The following is a 19,662-nucleotide window of genomic DNA, read 5'->3' as shown; positions in this document are numbered from 1 at the left end:
CTGTCTCTGTAAAAAAAAAAAAAAAAAAAAAAAATCTGACAAAGGACTTGTAAGCAGAATATATAAACAACTCCTTAAAATCAGTTTGTTTTCCCCAATCAATATATGGCTTTTATTGCATCTTTAAAATATCACAAATAAGTCTGAGGAATCATTTAGCATCTTGCTCTTTCTGTAGCTGGACAACTGGATCTTATTCGTCAGCCTGCTGATCTGTTCCTTTTTCAGAAACATAGACACCATCCAAAAATGTTCTGGTTTCCTTGTTTTCAACTGTAGTGGCCTACTGAATCAAAGCAGCTGAATTTAATACAAGTTCAATATCATTTCCTTCAAGAATCAATTCATCTTTCTGGGCTTAAGATACTGAATAAGCCATTCCTGACCTCATCCGAACCTTGTGGTTGTATTTTTTGCCCAAGTAATTTCTGATTTCAACAAGAGAACGATTCTCCTGAATCACGACGTTGATGGGGAAGTGAGCATACACAGACTTCACCTTGTAACAGAAGCCCAATAGAACCCCCTGGACAGTGTTCTATACATGACCACAGACAGTGCACATGGTGGCTAGTTCTATTTCCCCGCCATTTACCAACCCAGAGCCTCTTCTTTTTCTTTACAAAGAGACTGAGTTCAACACTGATGTGATTGAAGTTTTTCCACACGGTGCTTCTGTGGTTCTTCACAATAACTGTGTCCATTCAGGGTGACGTCCACATTTTCTGGGACGTCGACCATCTGATTGCTGAGAATGGTCTTTATCCTCGCAGTAGATGTGGCAAAGAACTAGAATCAATTTTTTAAAAATCAGACAACCTAATAGACAAATGAGCACATTCTTGAACTCCCAGAAGATAATATCCAAATAAACAATAAACATATAACAAGATGGTCAACCTTATTATTTACCACGAAAACAGTCATTAAAACTGCTGACCATAATAAGACTAACAATCTAAATTTTCCTGGGATGTGAAGCAACTGGCATTCCCATAATTCACCTTGGAAAATCCTTTGTTACTATCCGCCAAAGCTGAACATACACATACCCTATGGCCGAATAAATGCACCTGAATATATGCCCAACATAAATGCACATATATGTTTGCTAAATATGTATAAGGATGTATAGATAAAAATGTTTGTAGCAACACTGTTCATAATATTCCCAGGCTGTCAACAACCCAAATGGTCATTAACATTGAGAATAAATTGTGTATTCATACAACACTGAGAGTGAATGTACCCATTGCTCAGCACAGCAACGTGGTTAACTTCTACAGCATAATGTGCAGTGAAAGGAGCCAAACATTAAAGAGTACATAAAAGACAAAATGGGCAAAAGTCACCTGTAGCATTAATTAGTCATGGCAATGGGAGGTGGTGACTGGACGAGGCATGAAATAATATTCTATTTCTTTTTTTTTATTATTTTTTATTTTTTACAGAGACAGAGAGAGAGTCAGAGAGAGGGATAGACAGGGACAGACAGATAGGAACGGAGAGAGATGAGAAACATCAATCATTAGTTTTTCATTGCGCATTGCAACATTTTAGTTGTTCATTGATTGCTTTCTCATATGTGCCTTGACCGTGGGCCTTCAGCAGACTGAGTAACCCCTTGCTGGAGCCAGCGACCTTGGGTTCAAGCTAGTGGGCTTCTTGCTCAAACCAGATGAGCCCGCGCTCAAGCTGGTGACCTCGAGGCCTCGAACCTGGGTTCTCTGCATCCCAGTTCGACGCTCTAGCCACTGCGCCACCACCTGGTCAGGCTATTCTATTTCTTGATCTGGCTAGTGTTCACACAATTGCATAGGGGGAGGATGCACAGGGGAAAGAACGGGTCTGATTTGATTCCCCTCTCAAATCGTGCAGTTCAGTCCCTGCCAGGCCAAGAGAATAATGTGTATAATCTTCCTTCTGTAAACTCTTTATATTCCCTACAAAGGTTCTTCCCAGAACTCTCTTGGGAATGGGAAACTGTTGGCTTCTAGCAGAAACATTTCGCTAATTTTCCAGGACTAACTCCCCAGGGAGGATTGATGTCATGTCAAAAATTGCTTCACTGTGTGTAATTTCTTCCCTTATACTCTATTGCACCCTGGAATAATCACTGAAGTCAAGTCTGGGGCTTTGCTAGACCTGACAATGGTCCCGGCCTCCCCTTTGTGAGACTATGTTTTCGTTGCTTCAGTGTTTGGCCAATTTTTTTTCACTGCCTCCCAAGTGTCTTAAGAAGCATCACTGGCAAATACAGATGGAGCTTCAAGCATTGGCCTGCTCCACACTTACAAAAGCATCGCTTACAATCATAAGAACTTGAGTAATATTAAGGTGACCAACTTTTTTTTTTTTTTTTTTTTTTTTTTTAGAGAGGAGAGGGAGAGACAGAGAGAGAGAGAGGAGAGACAGAGAGAGAGAAGGTGGGGAGGAGCTGGAAGCATCAACTCCCATATGTGCCTTGACCAGGCAAGCCCAGGGTTTCGAACCGGCGACCTCAGCATTTCCAGGTCGATGCTTTATCCACTGCACCACCACAGGTCAGGCCAAAGTGACCAACTTTTTTACAATGAAAAGGAGGACAAAAATAAATTGAAGAAAACAATATCGTAAATAAAAGAAACATTTTATTCATTGCAATAATAATATACTATAATATGATAAATGCATAATGAAAACATTTGTAACATTTTATATTGTAATTATGCTTATATGCCTATTAATTTTTAATAATGACTGTAAGGCCTGACCTCTGGTGGCGCAGTGGATAAAGCGTCGACCTGGGAACATTGAGGTTGCCGGTTCAAAACCCTGCACTTGTCTGGTCAAGGCACATATGGGAGTTGATGCTTCCTGCTCCTCTCCCCTTTCTCTCTCTCTCTCTCTTCCTCTCCCTCCCTCCTCTCTAAAATGAATAAATAAAAAAAATAAATAAATAATGACTGTAAGAAAAAAGTACTCATTTAGTAAAACTAAATATCAAACAAAACCACTAATTTGGAGTGATATTCAGGTGTATTTATCATTTTTTAATTTAAAAAGTCTGTTTTATGCAACTATTTGATCAAAATGTATTATTAATAAATATGGTTTGAGTTTAGATTTCCACTTTAAAACTCAAATTTCGGGAAAATACTTGTAAATAAAATTATACGTATTTGGAAATTATTAAATAGATAATGAATTAATAAGACGTAAATTGTGCTTACCTGTCTATGACTGAGTATTCACTGAGAAATAATCGTGAGTCTGCAATGTCATATGTGCCGTATCGTGTTTCAGTAAGAAGTACACAAAGCCAATTGCATGCTCAGTATATCACATGCTCTCTCAAGGTCTCCCGTGCGAAGTGCATGCGTCTCATAATCGCGTCTCACCGCACTGTACTGATCCTTGATGAATCATCATGTCAAATACAAATACATTACATCACACACAATGGATCAACTCTGCATCCATCAAATACGAACATTTACAGATTAGTCTTCCAATATAAAAAAGGAGGACATGTATAAATAAAATAAAATAAAAAGGAGGACATGTAGGAGGACACTTTTCGAGGGAAAATGGAACTTACAAAAGAAGGACTGTCCTCCCTAAAGGAGGAGGATTGGTCACCTTACTAATATGACTTTCATGAAGGCCTACATTTACCCCACTAGAATTCTCCTTGGGCTAACATAGCCCTGAGGGGGCTGAAAAAGAAGATTATTCTCACATTTTAAAGGTATGTTATTACAGACATTATTGTAGATGCAAAAAGATAACAGACAGGCTTGATTAAGGTTAAAAAAGAACCTCATTAGAGAAAAATACCACCCTAGGGCATGACTACTGATAGATATATGAATTTACCAGAAATTCCAACTGCCTTTTGGTTGTTCCGCCTGACTGCCTGACCTCACCCTTACTTACTGGATAATCGCCCCTGAGGCAGTAGAGTTCCAAGAAGCTGGTCAAGCCTGACCAGGCGGTGGCGCAGTGGATAGAGCATCAGACGAGGATGCAGAAGGCCTGGGTTCGAGACCCCGAGATCACCAGCTTGAGTGCAGGCTCCTCTGGTTTGAGGAAAAGTCCACCAGCTTGAACCCAAGGTCGCTGGCTCCAGCAAGGGGTTACTCGGTCTGCTGAAGGCCCACAGTCAAGGCACATATGAGAAAGCAATCAATGAACAACTAAGGTGTTGCAACACGCAATGAAAAACTAGTGATTGATGCTTCTCATCTCTCTCCGTTCCTGTCTGTCTGTCCCTGTCTATCCCTCTCTCTGACTCACTCTCTGTAATTTTTTTAATTAATTAATTAAAAAAAAAAAGAAGCTGGTCAACCGCCCTAAGGAGGAGCGTTCTAGAAAGCCCCAACTGTAAATCCGCAGGAGACATACCAGAACTTCTGACTCAGTACCTCCTCAGGCTCTCCCAAACCCTATAAAAATTCGCCCCCTAGTCTGTACCAGTACCCTTCTCCGGGAGAAGTGCCCCAGCAGGTCTTTCTCCTCTAATAAAGCCTGCACATCTGGTGTTCGAGTGTCGTCTCATTCTTACAACTACCCATCATGAATTGCTTTTAGTTAGAAAGTTTTAGTTTGGGGCCTGACCTGTGGTGGTGCAGTGGATAAAGCGTCGACCTGGAATGCTGAGGTCGCCGGTTTGAAACCCTGGGCTTGCCTGGTCAAGGCACATATGGGAATTGATGCTTCCAGCTCCTCCCCCCTTCTCTCTCTCTGTCTCTCTATCCTCTCTCTCTCTGTCTCTCTCTCTCTCCTCTAAAAATGAATAAATTAAAAAAAAAAAAAAAAAAAAAAAGAAAGTTTTAGTTTCAGACTGTCCTGTGTGGTTACTTTAGATCTTTGAGTTTACAAGGCCACCATGCAGGCCTCTCCTGAGATCGTCAGGTTCGGTGTGTGGTCCCTCTTTTATTTACAGTATCATGGGCTTTTAGCATGAGTGACTCCCTTTTGGGCATGTGGTTTTTTGTTTACAGTAATTAATTTGTACAGATGTGCTACAGATGCACGAGGGTTTAAGATAACCCCAGGTGAATACCCCAAATGATCTCCATCTGTAAGTATAAAATATGGCACAGCTTGGCCTGTGGTGGTGCAGTGGATAAAGCCTCGACCTGGAACACTGAAGTTGCCGGTTTGAAACCCCAGGATTGCCCAGTCAAGGCATATATAGGAGTTGATGCTTCCTGCTCATCCCCTTCTCTCTCTGTCTCTCTCCCCTTTCTAAAAATGAATAAATAAATAAATAATTTTTAAAATATGGCACATCTACATTAATGCTTAAATCATAAAGCTTTGAGTTGTCACCTGCTTGAGAGTAGAATCTCAGCTTCTCTTTTCCTAGACCCTCTCTTCCAGCTATCTTTGGAAGCCTCCAAAGGTGCCCTCATGTGCTATAAACCTCAGTTTCCGCCTGGTATCACCATTTTCTTCTGATAGATACATGAATTCCAAACTGCTCTCTTGATGTCCGCTTATCTGTCAGACCTCACTCTTACTGAACTATTGCCCCTGAGACAGAGGAATTCCAAGAAGCTGACAAGCTACCCCAAGGAGAAGCATTCCGGACATACCAGGACTTTTTTTTTTTTTTGTATTTTTCTGAAGCTGGAAACGGGGAGAGACAGTCAGACAGACTCCCGCATGCGCCCGACCGGGATCCACCCGGCACGCCCACCAGGGCTGATGCTCTGCCCACCAGGGGGCGATGCTCTGCCCCTCCGGGGCGTCGCTCTGCCGCGACCAGAGCCACTCTAGCGCCTGGGGCAGAGGCCAAGGAGCCATCCCCAGCGCCCGGGCCATCTTTGCTCCAATGGAACCTCAGCTGCGGGAGGGGAAGAGAGAGACAGAGAGGAAGAAGGAGGGGGTGGAGAAGCAAATGGGTGCTTCTCCTATGTGCCCTGGCCGGGAATCAAACCCGGGTCCCCCCGCATGCCAGGCCGACGCTCTACCGCTGAGCCAACCGGCCAGGGCCCATACCAGGACTTTTAATTCAACACCCACTTGCTCGAGACTCTCCTTTTACCCTATAAATGTATCCCCCCAGCTTGTACTGGTGCCCTTCTTTCGGAGAAGTGCCCGGCAGGTCTTTCTCCTCTAATAAAGCCTGCACACCTGGTGTTTGAGTGCCGTCTCATCCTTACATCTGGTGCTGAAACCCGGGACAGGGTTCTAACTGCCTGGACGATCCCTCTTTGCCGTCCAAACTTACAACCAGGGAAGCAATGGGCAATGGCAGCTCATCCCAGGCTTACTCCCTGATTCTCTTTGGACGTGTAATTGTAGGTTAATTGGCCAGCAGTCTAACCCTGTCCTGAACCTCTGCTGGATCAGAAGGTAAGGAGTTTCTCCCTTCCCTTCCCTGGTTGGCCTCCAAATTTCTCTCTAAAAACACCCCTTCCTGGTCAGATGGTTTTGACTTCGGACTCCATATTTATGAGTGGTCTGCCTCTACTCCTTTATGGACTTCTACGAAAGTCTAGGCGTGCCTAGCCAGGCCCTCTCCTATGTCCTGGGATCTTGGCCTTGGGGTGACGACCTCTTGTCTGAGACTCTCTTTCTACAGAGGTTTTCTCCTCTCAGAACTGTGACTGAAGGCGGGGACGCCCCCTTCTCTCGCCAGTCTCCTCTACTGTGTGCTTCTCCCAGTCCAAACCGTCCAGCCAGGCTCCCCTCGGAACATGGGCTCCTCCCAATCTCAGGCCTCAGAGACTACTCCTCTACTCCTTCGGGACTCCTCTACTCCTCTACTTCTTTGGGACTCACTCTACTCTCTGAGGTTCACAGTTTGGGAGGTTTCTACTCCAAGCGGCTAGCTTCTATGGACTTCCTCGAAAGTCTAGGCGCCTAGCCAGGTTGCTTTCTACTACCATTACAATATCCTAAGAGATCTTGACAAATTTTGCCACCGACGGAAAGGGCATCAGAGATTCCTTACGTGCAGGCTTTTCTTCTCCCTTCGCTCCTGTCCTTAATTTCTGTGCTTTCTGTTCTACTCGCAGGCTGTTTTTGGCCAGAGAAACCTCATCTAAAACCTCTGCTCCTAATCTTTCCTTCTCTGTGGACTCCCAACTCTCTCTCTCCCTCCTGCCTGACCCCTGGGGCACCCCTCTCTTGGGACCTGTTGGGCAGATAAAATGTATTATGCTCACTTTGTTAAAGACAGCGCTGCCCACGAGGAGGTCATCGCCCAGGTGATATTAATGTGTGTCTCTGGGCAGGTGGAATCCTTGTAGCCTGGACCTTGGTTTTGGGATTAAGCCTTTCCCACCCGTTTTGATGTGGGGTGGTACAATCCAATCATGCCTCAGAGAAGTGTCTTTGTATTAGAGACTTCCCTATTTTGTATATTGGATTAAAGGTTTGGAATCTACACTATAAAATAGGGGCAGAACGGGAGATTGCTCTCTTGGTTCCTGGGATGATTAGCATGAGAGAGCAGAGGGAGCAGAACAGAGAGCAGAAAGAGGCCATGTGGCCAGGAGAAGCAGCCAAGATGGCGGAGTGCTGAGTGAGATGCCAGTTTGTGCAGAGTTTGTATCTGGGATAAGGAAGGAGATGGGGAACTGAGGAGAATAAGGCTGGTGAGCTAGAAACCTTTGATTCTAGGAAACTCGGATAAGTCAGTGGCTTTGTGAGCACTGAATGTGAGTGGGTTTTGGAGCCCAGTGTGTGTTTTTACTTGCCCGCCGGGTGCAAGCTAGAATTAAAGAAAATGGCCTATCAGTTTTTGGCTCCATTGTCTCTTTACCGACTGTCCGAATCCAATGCGAACCTGCATGGGCCAGGCTGCTGTGATGGTGGCCGTGGCTCCTGGCTTTACAGGACCCCTCTCTGGTTTCTCTGCAAATCTCTTTCTCTCAAGTCTCTTCCCTCCAGAAAGCCCCCTCTCTTAGCAATATCCTGTTTTCTCATTCACCTGCAAATACCAGTCTTTCTCCTCCCCTGCTGGCCAGGGGCCCCTCTCTTCTCCACCGTGTTCTTAAACCCTCCTCGCTCCTTACAGACTGGCAGCTCTGTCTCTTTTTCTTCTTTGACCCCCCCCCCCACCGGCTTCAGCTGTCTTTTTTTCTTCTTCCTCCCATCCTTACCCTTCCTCAGAGACTGACTGCCTTCCACTACCCCTCGTCCTCTCCTCTCTCTTCAGAATTCTAAATCTTTTTACTCCTCTGACCACGTGGTGCCACACCAGTACTTCAACCTCCTCCTCCTCCTCCTGCAGATTCTGACCTTTCTTCTTCTGCATCCAGCTGCTCACACTGTCCATCCATCTGCTTTCTCTCTTCCTCCCCTCTACGCTGATAACTCCCTGCCATCTCGAAAAGCTAAAACAAAAACAAAAACAGAATTGTCTATTGAGCTATGTGAGTGAATAATCTGTTTTGTCTCTTTATCAGAAAACACCTCTAGTATAATTTTAATTGAAACAAGTAAAGCATGCTCGTTTAAATTCCTTAATTCATAATGTGTATCTGAAGTCTTTGTTTAATGTGTAACTGTGTGTTTCTAAGGCCTTAGACCAATAATTACCCACCTCTTAAATCAAGGTTTATTCATCCCCACGAACTCTCCCTGAAATACCCCCCATCCTTCCTGTTCAAAAACCTTCAGGGGCTTATCGCCTCATACAAGCCTTATGCCTAAACAATGAGACAGTAATTCCCCTCCATCCAGTAGTCCCTAATTTCTACAAATTACTGTCACACATTCCCTCAAACACCACTCACTTCACAATCCAAGACCTCAAGAATGCCTTCTTTACCATTCCTCTACACCCTGACTCTTACTTTCTGTTTGCCTTTACCTGATGTAAAGCCAGTATCCAGGGCCACCATCACAGCTGCCTGGCCCATGCAGGTTCACATTGGAGTTGGACAGTCGGTAAAGAAACAACAGAGCTAAAAACTAATGGGCCATCTTCTTTAATCCTAGCTTGCAACCAGTGGGCAAGTAAAAACACACACTGGGCTTCAAAACCCACTCATTCAGTGCTCACAAAGCTACTGACTTTATCCGAGTTTCCTAGAATCAAAGGTTTCTAGCTCACCAGACTATTCACCTCTGTTTCCCATCTCCTTCCTTCTCCCTGCACAAACTGGCTTTTCCTTTAGCACTCTGCCATCTTGGCTGCTTCTCCTGGCCTCCTCCATGTGGCCTTTCTCTGCTCTGCTCTCTGCTCTCTCATTCTGCCCCCATTTTATAGTGTATAAATCAAAACCTTTAATCCAATATACAAAATAGGGAAGTCTCTAATACAAAGTCACTTATCTGAGGCATGATGGGATTGTACCACCCCACATCAGAAAAGGGTGGAAAAGGCTTAGTCCCAAAACCAAGCCCCAGGCTACAAGGATCCTGCCTGCCCACAGCCCACCCCCAACACACATTAATATAATCACACCCATCCGAAGCAATCACCTGGGCACAGGCTTCCATGTGGGCAGTGCCATCTTTAACAAAGTGAGCATAATATATTTTATCTACCCAACACCCGTACACTAATGCAGCCCAGCAACTTACATGGACTGTCTTACCCCAGGGGATCAAAAACAGCCCACACCTGTTTGGGCAGACAGTAGCTCAGGATTTAGCAGCATGCAAGCTCAAAACTAGTACTCTCTACAATATGTAGATAACCTACTCCTCTGCAGCCCCTCCCTGCCTGCCTCAAGGAGACACACCTCCACCCTTCTTAACTTCCTCACTGTGAAGGGATATCCCGTCTTCTCTGCTAAGGCTCAACTTCACTCTTAGTCCATAGTCTATCTGGGCATCGCCTTAACCACCATGACCTGAAGTCTCACCCTAGATCAAACTCAGACCCTCCACAGTCTCCAACCACCTACGACCAAATCTTTTCTTTCCGCAGTCTAATAGACCTCTTTAGACACTGGATTTCTAATTTAGCTCTCTTAGTCAAGCCCCTCAGTGAGATCTTTTGAGCATGGCTTTTTTTTTTTTTTTTTTTTTTTTTTACAGGGGCAGAGAGAAGGATAGATAGGGACAGACAGACAGGAACGGAGAGAGATGAGAAGCATCAATCATCAGGTTTTCGTTGGTACACCTTAGTAGTTGTTCATTGATTGCTTTCTCATATGTGCCTTGACCCGGAGGTTTCAGCAGACTGAGTAACCCCTTGCTTGAGCTAGCGACCTTGGGTCCAAGCTGGTGAGCTTTTTTTTTTTTTTTTTTTGCTCAAGCCAGATGAGCCCGAGTTCAAGCTGGCCTTGGGGTCTCGAACCTGGGTCCTCTGCATCCCAATCCAATGCTCTATCCACTGCGCCACTGCCTGGTCAGGCTTGAGATTGGCTTTTAAGATCTATAATGGCCAAGGAAGTAACAGAAAAGTCAAATAAGGCCCAAAGAAGTTAGGAAATACCAGCTTTTGACATTTGCTCTTAAAGGCTCCAGCACCCTAAAGGGCTTCATAAGACTCCATCAGGACCCTGCTCCAGAGTGGGGAAAAAATGTCATTGAACTCAAGCCTGCCAGGCTTCCTGGCCCCACTGATTGACACGACTGTGCTGTGGAAAGAGGGACACGAGAAGGTAAGCTGCTCCCTTGCTCCATGGAGGGAGGGTTTAGTCTCTTCTAGCCCTGCTCCAGCTACCTGTGACCTTCCCTTGCCCAATATGCTGGGAATTGCCACTGAAGGCCCAAGGACATCATTCACGAGCCTAAGGTATTTCTTCCAAATAGCAGACAAACTAATCTCATTTCTTATAAACACAAGGGCCATCTACTATGCCTTGCCTGAATATTTGAGTATTATTTATCCCTCAAAGATCTCTACTGTGGGTATTGACAGTCTGGTTTTGTTGTTTTATTTAATATCAAGTATCTCTTTTATTCCTCTTGTCTCAATGCCCCATGCCTATTGTAGGCTGGGACCTGCTGCTAATTCCAGCTAGAAGCAATGATCACTAGGACTTAAACTCTAACTGCAAAGTGTAGAAATGTAACCACCCTTTCCCTAAGTACTTGCAGGATTTACAGGTTACTCAGCAAACTGTTCAAAGACTGTCCAAGAGGCGCTTCCAGCAGTACATCACCCAAGAACTGATTTTCACGTGGACAGGTCCACACACTGTGATCCTGACAACTCCCACTTCTGTTAATGGTAACTCTTTCCTCCACCCTGACCATCTGGAGCTCAAAAACAGAAACAAAACCGACCCTTTGTCCATCTATTCTTTATTCACCTCTCAGCCTGCCTCACCCAATCAGGGGCTTTCTACTTGTGTGGGACCAACACCTATATGTGTCTCCCTACTAATTGGACAAAAACCTGTACCCTAATATATCTCACCCCAAATATCAACCTAATCCCACCTCATGAGCCTCTTCCAGTTCCTAGTACACTACACGTCAATCTAAGGACCAAACGAGCTATACAGGTAATTTCTCTTCTTGTTGCCTTAAAATTTTCTATAGCCTGACCAGGTGGTAGCACAGTGGGTAAAGCACCGGACTGGGATGTGAAGGAGCTGGGTTCAAGACCCCGAGGTCGCCAGCTTGAGCGCAAGCTCATCTGGTTTGAGCAAGGCTCACCAGCTTGAGCCAAGGTTACTGGCTCGAGCAAGGGGCACTCAGTCTGCTGTAGCCCCCCAGTCAAGGCACGTATAAGAAATCAATCAATGAACAATTAAGGAACCACAACGAAGAACTGATGTTTCTCATCTCTCTCCCTTCCTGTCTGTTTGTCCCTCTCTGACTCTCTCTATCTCTCCCACAAGAATAAAAAAAAAAAATTCTATAAAAGTAGGTCTAAGGGCAGGGGGACTGGCCACCTCTCTGTCTTCTTTCTACTCTCTCTCTCACTCACTCTCTCTCTCTCTCTCTCTCTCTCTGAAGCCCAGAAAATTTGTAAACATGGACTCAGTGGCCTGACTGGGTGGTGGCGCAGTGGATAGGGCATCGAACTGGGATGCAGAAGGACCCAGGTTCGAGACCCCGAGGTCACCAGCTTGAACGCGGGCTCATCTGGTTTGAGCAAAGCTCACCAGCTTGGACCCAAGGTCGCTGGCTTGAGCAAGGGGTTACTCGGTCTGCTGAAGGCCTGCGGCCAAGGCACATATGAGAAAGCAGTCAATGAACAACCAAGGTGTCGCAACGAAAAACTGATGATTGATACTTCTCATCTCTCTCCATTCCTGTTTGTCTGTCCCCATCTATCCCTCTCTCTGACTCTCTCTCTCTGTCTCTGTAAAAAACAAACAAATAAACAAAAACAAAAATGGAATCAGTGGCTTCACACAAACTGGATGTCTTGACTATATAGCCTTTCATTAGTCCACTCACTATCCTATTTATTTTTCTAACTTTTGGACCCTGCCTCTTACGTTTGTTCACTAGTTTCTTACAGAACTGCCAATCAGAAAATTGGAAAAATCTACCTAACCCTACACACCAACCCTGAAACCTGCCCTCGCGAAACAGAAAAATCTGAAACCCTATATCAGCAAACCGCCTAAATCCTATCTTTCAACCCCTACAGGTCCCCTAACCCTAAAGCTCTCCTGTATCCCTGAAGAACTAAGAGAATAAATAGCATTCACCTCTTAATGCTTCTCAGTCTTTTTACCCTTCACATAGTAAGAGGACAAGATAGCTGGGTCTTCTTGGCTGAAGAAGAGCCTACAAACGGACATAAAACATTTCTTTTAGCTCAAACTAACTGCTCTCTCCAGGGCTGCCAGGAAAGAATATCTCTATTCTTGAGAAGCTTTACCATGGAAGAACTTTCACCCTGCTATACAACCCTCCTTATCCAAATACTTGCCCCCTTCCTTATCAAGTTCCTACAGGCCCAGATGAGAGAAATTACCTACAATCAAATGCTCCTACACTCCTATTCCCCAATACCCCAAGGAGAACTTCACGAGGGAAGTATCAAATAGGTAGGGATGACAGCAGGAGGAAGCCGCCCCTCAGCCCGAGAAGTTTCCTCCTGAATGTTCTCCGAACCCCCTTCCTTTTAAACCACACATATTCAGTCTTTCTAAAACTTACACCAACAGATTCCCTGTTTCTAAAAATCTTTACATGCCCTCCCATTCGAGAGGAACCAGACCAGCACGTCTCATGAGGCTCATCCAGGAGACCATGTATCACCATGTCACCCTGTTCAATTGGCACTTGCAACAAGCAACTAACAATTATTACCTCGCAAGATTTTTTACTTCCTCACTCAGGTTTTCAAAGACATCGCCTGGTTCAGACCTTACAGCACGGAAATTGACGACCTCCTTAACTGGATGGGGGACTTGGCTTGGCAAGGTTCTTTTCTTGAGTTCTCTCCAGAAGAAGCAATAATTTTCCAATTTTTTCTCCTCTTTCTCCTCATCACCCCTCACCGTATATTATAAAATTAATAACTGCCTTTCTTTTATATGTAACCACAGAGTTGAGAAATGATAGATACGTGAATTCCAAACTGCTCTCTTGCTGTTCTGCCTATCTGTCAGACCTCACCCTTACCGGACTATCGCCCCTGAGACAGAGGAATTCCAAGAAGCTGACAAGCCACCCCAAGGAGAAGCATTCCGGACATACCAGGACTTTTTTTTTTTTTAGTTGATTTTATTGATTTTTTTTTTTAATTTATTTTTTACAGAGACAGAGAGTGAGTCAGAGAGAGTGATAGACAGAGACAGAGAGACAGGAACGGAGAGATGAGAAGCATCAATCATTAGTTTTTCATTGCGCGTTGCAACACCTTAGCTGTTCATTGACTGCCCTCTCATATGTGCCTTGACCTCGGGCCTTCAGCAGACCGAGTAACCCCTTGCTGAAGCCAGCGACCTTGGGTCCAAGCTGGTGGGATTTTGCTCAAACCAGATGAGCCCGTGCTCAAGCTGGCGACCGCGGGGTCTCGAACCTGGGTCCTCCGCATCCCAGTCCGACGCTCTATCCACTGCGCCACCGCCTGGTCAGACCATACCAGGACTTTTTTTTTTTTCCAGAGACAGAGAGAGAGTCAGAGAAATAGACAGGGACAGACAGACAGGAATGGAGACAGATGAGAAGCATCAATCATTAGTTTTTTGTTGCGCGTTGTGACTTCTTAGTTGTTCATTGATTGCTTTCTCATATGTGCCTTGAGTGCGGGCCTTCAGCAGACTGAGTAACCCCTTGCTGGAGCCAGCGACCCTGGGTCCAAGCTGGTGAGCTTTTGCTCAAGCCAGATGAGCCCGCACTCAAGCTGGCGACCTCGGGGTCTCAAACCTGGGTCCTTCCACATCCCAGTCCAACGCTCTATCCACTGCGCCACTGCCTGGTCAGGCCATACCAGGACTTTTAATTCAACACCCACATGCTCGAAATTCTTCCTTGCCCTATAAGATTCACCCCTAATCTGTAACTGGTGCTCTCCTCTCCGGGAGAAGTGCCCGGCAGGATTCCTTTCTTCCTTTCAATAAAGCCTGTTACTCTGGTCTTTTTGGACTCCCATGGATTCCAACATCTTCCTCTCCTGCTCCCACAATCACATGTTGCTGTCCATTGCCCATGAAGTAACTTTAAGGAAGTGCTCATTCATTGCTGTAATGAAGGCTGTTAAAAAAAAATTCAGCCTGCCTGACCTGTGGTGACGCAATGGGTAAAAGTGTTGACCTGGAATGCTGAGGTTGCCAGTTCGAAACCCTGGGCTTCCCTGATCAAGGCACATATGGGAGTTGATGCTTCCTGCTCTTCCCTCCCTTATCTATCTGTCTGTCTCTCTCTCTCTCTCTGTCTTTTCTCTCTAAAATGAATAAATAAAATCTAAAATAAATATATAATTAAAAAAAAATTCAGCCTTGTTGTAAAGCCAGGAGCCATGGCCAGGGCCACCATCAGAGCAGCCTGGCCTATGCAGGTTCGCATTGGATTCGGACAGTCGGTAAAGAAACAACGGAGCCAAGAACTGATGGGTCTTCATCTTTAATCCTAGCTTGCACCCGGCGGGCAAGTAAAAAATACACACTGGGCTCCAAAACCCAATCACATTCAGTGCTCACAAAGCTACTGATTTATATGAGTTTCCTAGAATCAAAGGTTTCTAGCTCACCAGCCTTATTCTCTTCAGTTCCCCATCTCCTTCCTTATCCCAGATACAAACTCTACACAAACTGGCCTCTCACTCAACACTCCGCCATCTTGGCTGCTTCTCCTGGCCTTCTCCACGTGGCCTCCTTCTGCTCTCTGCTCTGCTCTCTCCTCTAATGTCAGGAACCAAGCGCCAAGTCCCGTTCTGCCCCCATTTTATAGTGTAGCTTCACAACCTTTAATCCAATATACAAAATAGGGAAGTCTCTAATACAAAGTCACTTCTCTGAGGCATGATTGGATTGCACCGTCCCACATCAAAAAGGGTGGGAAAGGCTTAATCCCAAAACCAAGCCCCAGGCTACAAAGATCCTGCCTGCCCAGAGACACACATTAATTTCACCTGGGCAACGCCATCTTTAACAAAGTGAGCATAATATTTATCTGCCCAACACTTGGCTGGTTAGCTCAGTCGATTAGAGCCTCCTCTCAAAACGAGGCTGCAGTGGGTTTGATCTCTGGTCAGGGCACATACCCGAAGCAACCAATGAATGCACAACTAGCTGGAACGACAGATGAATGCTTTTCTCTCTCTCCCTTTCTCTCTTTCTCTAAAAAAAATAATCAATCATGTAAAAAAAAAATCCACTTCAACCCAGTAAATTTGGATGACTCCGGCAGCATCCAATCTAGCAACAAGTGGGGTGCTCTGGAGAGGTTGTATAAAATGGAAGGTTTTTTGCCCTGGCCGGTTGGCTCAGTGGTAGAGTGTTGGCCTGGCGTGCGGGGGACCCGGATTCAATTCCCGGCCAGGGTACATAGGAGAAGCGCCCATCTGCTTCTCCACCCCCCCCCTCCTTCCTCTCTGTCTCTCTCTTCCCCTCCTGCAGCCAAGGCTTCATTGGAGCAAAGATGGCCCGGGCGCTGGGGATGGCTCCTTGGCCTCTGCCCCAGGCTCTAGAGTGGCTCTGGTCGCAGCAGAGCGTCGCCCCGGAGGGGCAGAGCATCGCCCCCTGGTGGGCAGAGCATCGCCCCTGGTGGGCGTGCCGGGTGGATCCCGGTCGGGCGCATGCGGGAGTCTGTCTGACTGTCTCTCCCTGTTTCCAGCTTCAGAAAAAATACAAAAATAATAATAATAATAAAATAAAATGGAAGGTTTTTACTGGCAGAGAGTGGGACTAAGAAGTTAAGAGTGAGTTTATTTCAGGCAAGGACTCCACCCTTTAGAAGGCAGAGGTCTTATCAGGCCGATTACTTCCCCAGGGTGATCAGGAAATTCCAGGCTGATTGGTTCAAAATTCCACTCCTGGGAGAGGTAGAAGTGATGAGGTTAAGCATTAACTCTATATTTGGTATCTTGGGCTTTCAGACCCAATTTGGGGACTGTGTGTGGTTTTTTGTTTCGTTTTGTTGTGTTTTACAAGGCAAGTTGGGAGAGAACCTTTGTCTCTTTACTCCTCATGTGAGTGTTAGCCCTGACCCAGCTCTGATGTCCGCCCACACTGCTCCCCAGTGCATGAGGAGTCCACCCACAATCAAGTCCACCCACACACAGCTCTATCACTGCACAGGACAAGCCTCTGAGCTTCTGATGTGATGTGATTAGAAATACACACCATCGCAATGCAGTATTCTTTCTTAAATTAATTAATTATAACGGAATTTATTGGGGTGACACTGGTTAACAAAAGTACTGTATACGGGTTTCAGGAGCACAAGTCTGTAACACCTTCTGTCCACTGCCTTGTGTGTTCACCCCTCCCCCAAGTCAAGTCTCTGTCCATCACCAACTAGCACAGTTTCACGGGTAAAATAAAAATCCTTTGAAGATGAAACGGATGTTACTACTTCATTCCTCCTTAAAGAATTATTCACTTGCTTGATTTTCTCTCCTAGGTTTATTTTTCCCCCATGTTCATATTTTGTCAGAATAGCAAAACAATGTAGTTTCATCCGGTCTCCTAAGACTGTTCTTTGTGGAAGACAAGAAAGGCATCTGTATTTGTTATCTATTGCTGCATAACGAATTACTCTAAAACCAGCAGCTTGAAACCAGAGCGTGGGGCAGGGCCCTCAGTGGAGCACACCTGCGCCTCAGGCCCCTGCTTTCCCCAGGGAGTGCTCTTCCCTTCGGGCCCTCCCCCTCCCCATGCCTCTCTCCTCCTTTTTCCCTCCCCTAAGAGGAGTATCCCTCTTTCTCCTCAGCTCCAAGGGCCCTTCTACTCCATCTGTAATTTTCTTTTTTTTTTTTAATTTTTTTATGTAAAGCCAGGAGCCAAGGCCGGAGCCACCATCACAGCAGCCCGGCCAATGCAGGTTCGCATTGGATTCGGACAGTCGGCAAAGAAACCATGGAGCCAAAAACTGGTGGGCCATAGTCTTTAATCTAGCTTGCACCCGGCGAGCAAGTAAAAATACACACTGGGCTCCAAAACCCAGTCACATTCAGTGCTCACAAAGCTACTGATTTATCCAAGTTTCCTAGAATCAAAGGTTTCTAGCTCACCAGCCTTATTCTCCTCAGTTCCCCATCTCCTTCCTTATCCCAGATACAAACTGTACAAACTGGCATCTCACTCAGCACTCCGCCATCTTGGCTGCCTTTCCTGGCCTTCTCCACGTGGCCTCCTCCCGCTGCTGGCTCTATTCTCTCTGCTCTCTCATGCTAACCTCAGGAACCAAGAGACCAAACTCTCATTCCGTCCCCATTTTATAGTGTAGAAATCCAAACCCTTAATCCAATATACAAAACAGGGAAGTCTCTAATACAAAGTCACCCTCTGAGGCATGATAGGATTGTACCGCCCTACATCAAAAAGGGTAGGAAAGGCTTAATCCCAAAACCAAGCACCAGGCTACAAGGATTCTGCCTGCCTTTAGCCCACCCCAACACACATTAATATCACCTGGGTGACGGCCTCCTCCTGTTATCTTTAACAAAGTGAGCATAATACATTTTATCTGCCCAACATTTTAAAAATTTTATTTATTCATTTTAGAGAGGAGAGAGAGGGGGGGAGAGAGAGAGAGAGAGAGAGAGAGAGAGAGAGAGAGAGAGAGAGAGAGACAGGGGGGAGGAGCTGGAAGCATCAACTCCCATATGTGCCTTGACCAGGCAAGCCCAGGGTTTCGAAACGGCGAACTAAGCATTTCCAGGTCGATGCTTTATCCACTGCGCCACCACTGTAATTTTTTATATAAACGTGTGTGTGTGTGTGTGTGTGTCAGAGACAATTACTTACCTTATAATTAAAAACAAACCAAGAAACTTTTGTAATCTCACAGTTTCTGAGAGTCAAGAATCCAGGAGTGGCATATCAAGTCGTTCTGAGACTCTCCGGGGACATTGCAGTCACGTTGTTGGCTGGAGCTGCCATCGGTGAAGAGAGGATCCACCTTCAAGCTCATTCACAAGGCTGTCAGCAGCCCTAGGGGCCTCACTGGAGGGAAGCTTCAGCCCCTCACCGGGCAGGCCTCTCCAGAGGACTGCTGCCCACCTGGCAACTCGCTCACCCCAGAGGAAGAGATCTGAGGTCGTGGTTGGGCATGAAGAGCACCCAGACTGACTGCATCTTTTAACCTGTCTTGGAGGTGACTTGCCATCTTTTCGGCTGTCTGCTTTTGGACCCACAGACCAAGGCTGATACAGTGCAGGAGAGAACGACCTCGGGGCATGAATGCCAGGAGGCAGCCTCTGGGGGCCCTCTGGGAGGCTGGCACCCATAGCACCATACCAGTGCGCTCCTTGCCTCCTGAAGATGGGTAGAAACCCGGAACACAGCTTCATTTTTATTTTCCCCCCACAATTTTACTTTTTAAACGAGTACCCAGTCCCTCTGCAAACGGTAAACTTAGCAGTGGTTTGTACAGGCTCATGTGTCTGGGAATATAAATTTTCTCGCTCTCTTAGTGGTATTTATTTTATTTATTTGTTTTTAATGTATTCATTTCAGAGAGGAGAAAGAGTGAGAGAGAGAGAGAGAGTGAAATAGGGGGGAGGAGCAGGAAGCATCAACTCCCACATGTGCCTTGACTAGACAAGTGCAGGGTTTTGAACCACCAACCTCAGCGTTCCAGATCAACACTTTATCCACTGCGTCACTACAGGTCAGGCCTCTTAGTGATATTTAATGGGCATTTTGCCACACGTTCTGTTGTGCTTATCTCACATCTAGACATTGTACACAAGGTACTGGTGATATTAGTTACTTCATTATAGATCTCTATTTTCCCATTGAAGTAACTAACCTTCCATAAAATCCCACCAGCTCTTCACTTACAAGATTACTGGTGTGTGTGTGTGTGTGTGTGTGTGTGTGTTGACATTAAATGTGCTTTTTCACCGCTGAAGGTTTCCAACTTTTTAAAAATAATTTTAATAATCATGACATTTTTGGAGGGTGTTTTATTGTGGGTACAAATTTATATACCCCAGTGTATGTTAGAGAGGAAACATACCATTGTGGGCATTTGAGCACATATAAGAATGCAGCTATACAATTTACTCTTTAAAAAAAAAAATTATTGATTTTAGAGAGAAAATAAAGGAGAGAGAGAAACATCTGTTTCTATATGTGCCCTGACCAGGAATTGAACCAGCAACCTTTGCATATTGGGACAATGCTC

The 19,662-nt window shown here is 45.5% G+C and overlaps 1 pseudogene; it reads right to left on the bottom strand.

Moving 5' to 3' along the window:
• Nucleotides 1-213: 213 nt before the first annotated feature.
• Nucleotides 214-18,639, bottom strand: LOC136311141 (large ribosomal subunit protein uL6-like; annotated as a pseudogene).
• Between the last annotated feature and the right edge of the window lie 1,023 nt (nucleotides 18,640-19,662).

The sequence above is a fragment of the Saccopteryx bilineata genome, chromosome 7 (assembly GCF_036850765.1).
Source record: "Saccopteryx bilineata isolate mSacBil1 chromosome 7, mSacBil1_pri_phased_curated, whole genome shotgun sequence".
NCBI classification, from domain to species: Eukaryota; Metazoa; Chordata; class Mammalia; order Chiroptera; family Emballonuridae; genus Saccopteryx; species Saccopteryx bilineata.
The sequence above is the reverse complement of the archived record's forward strand: the minus strand, read 5'-3'. Positions and strand labels throughout refer to the sequence as shown.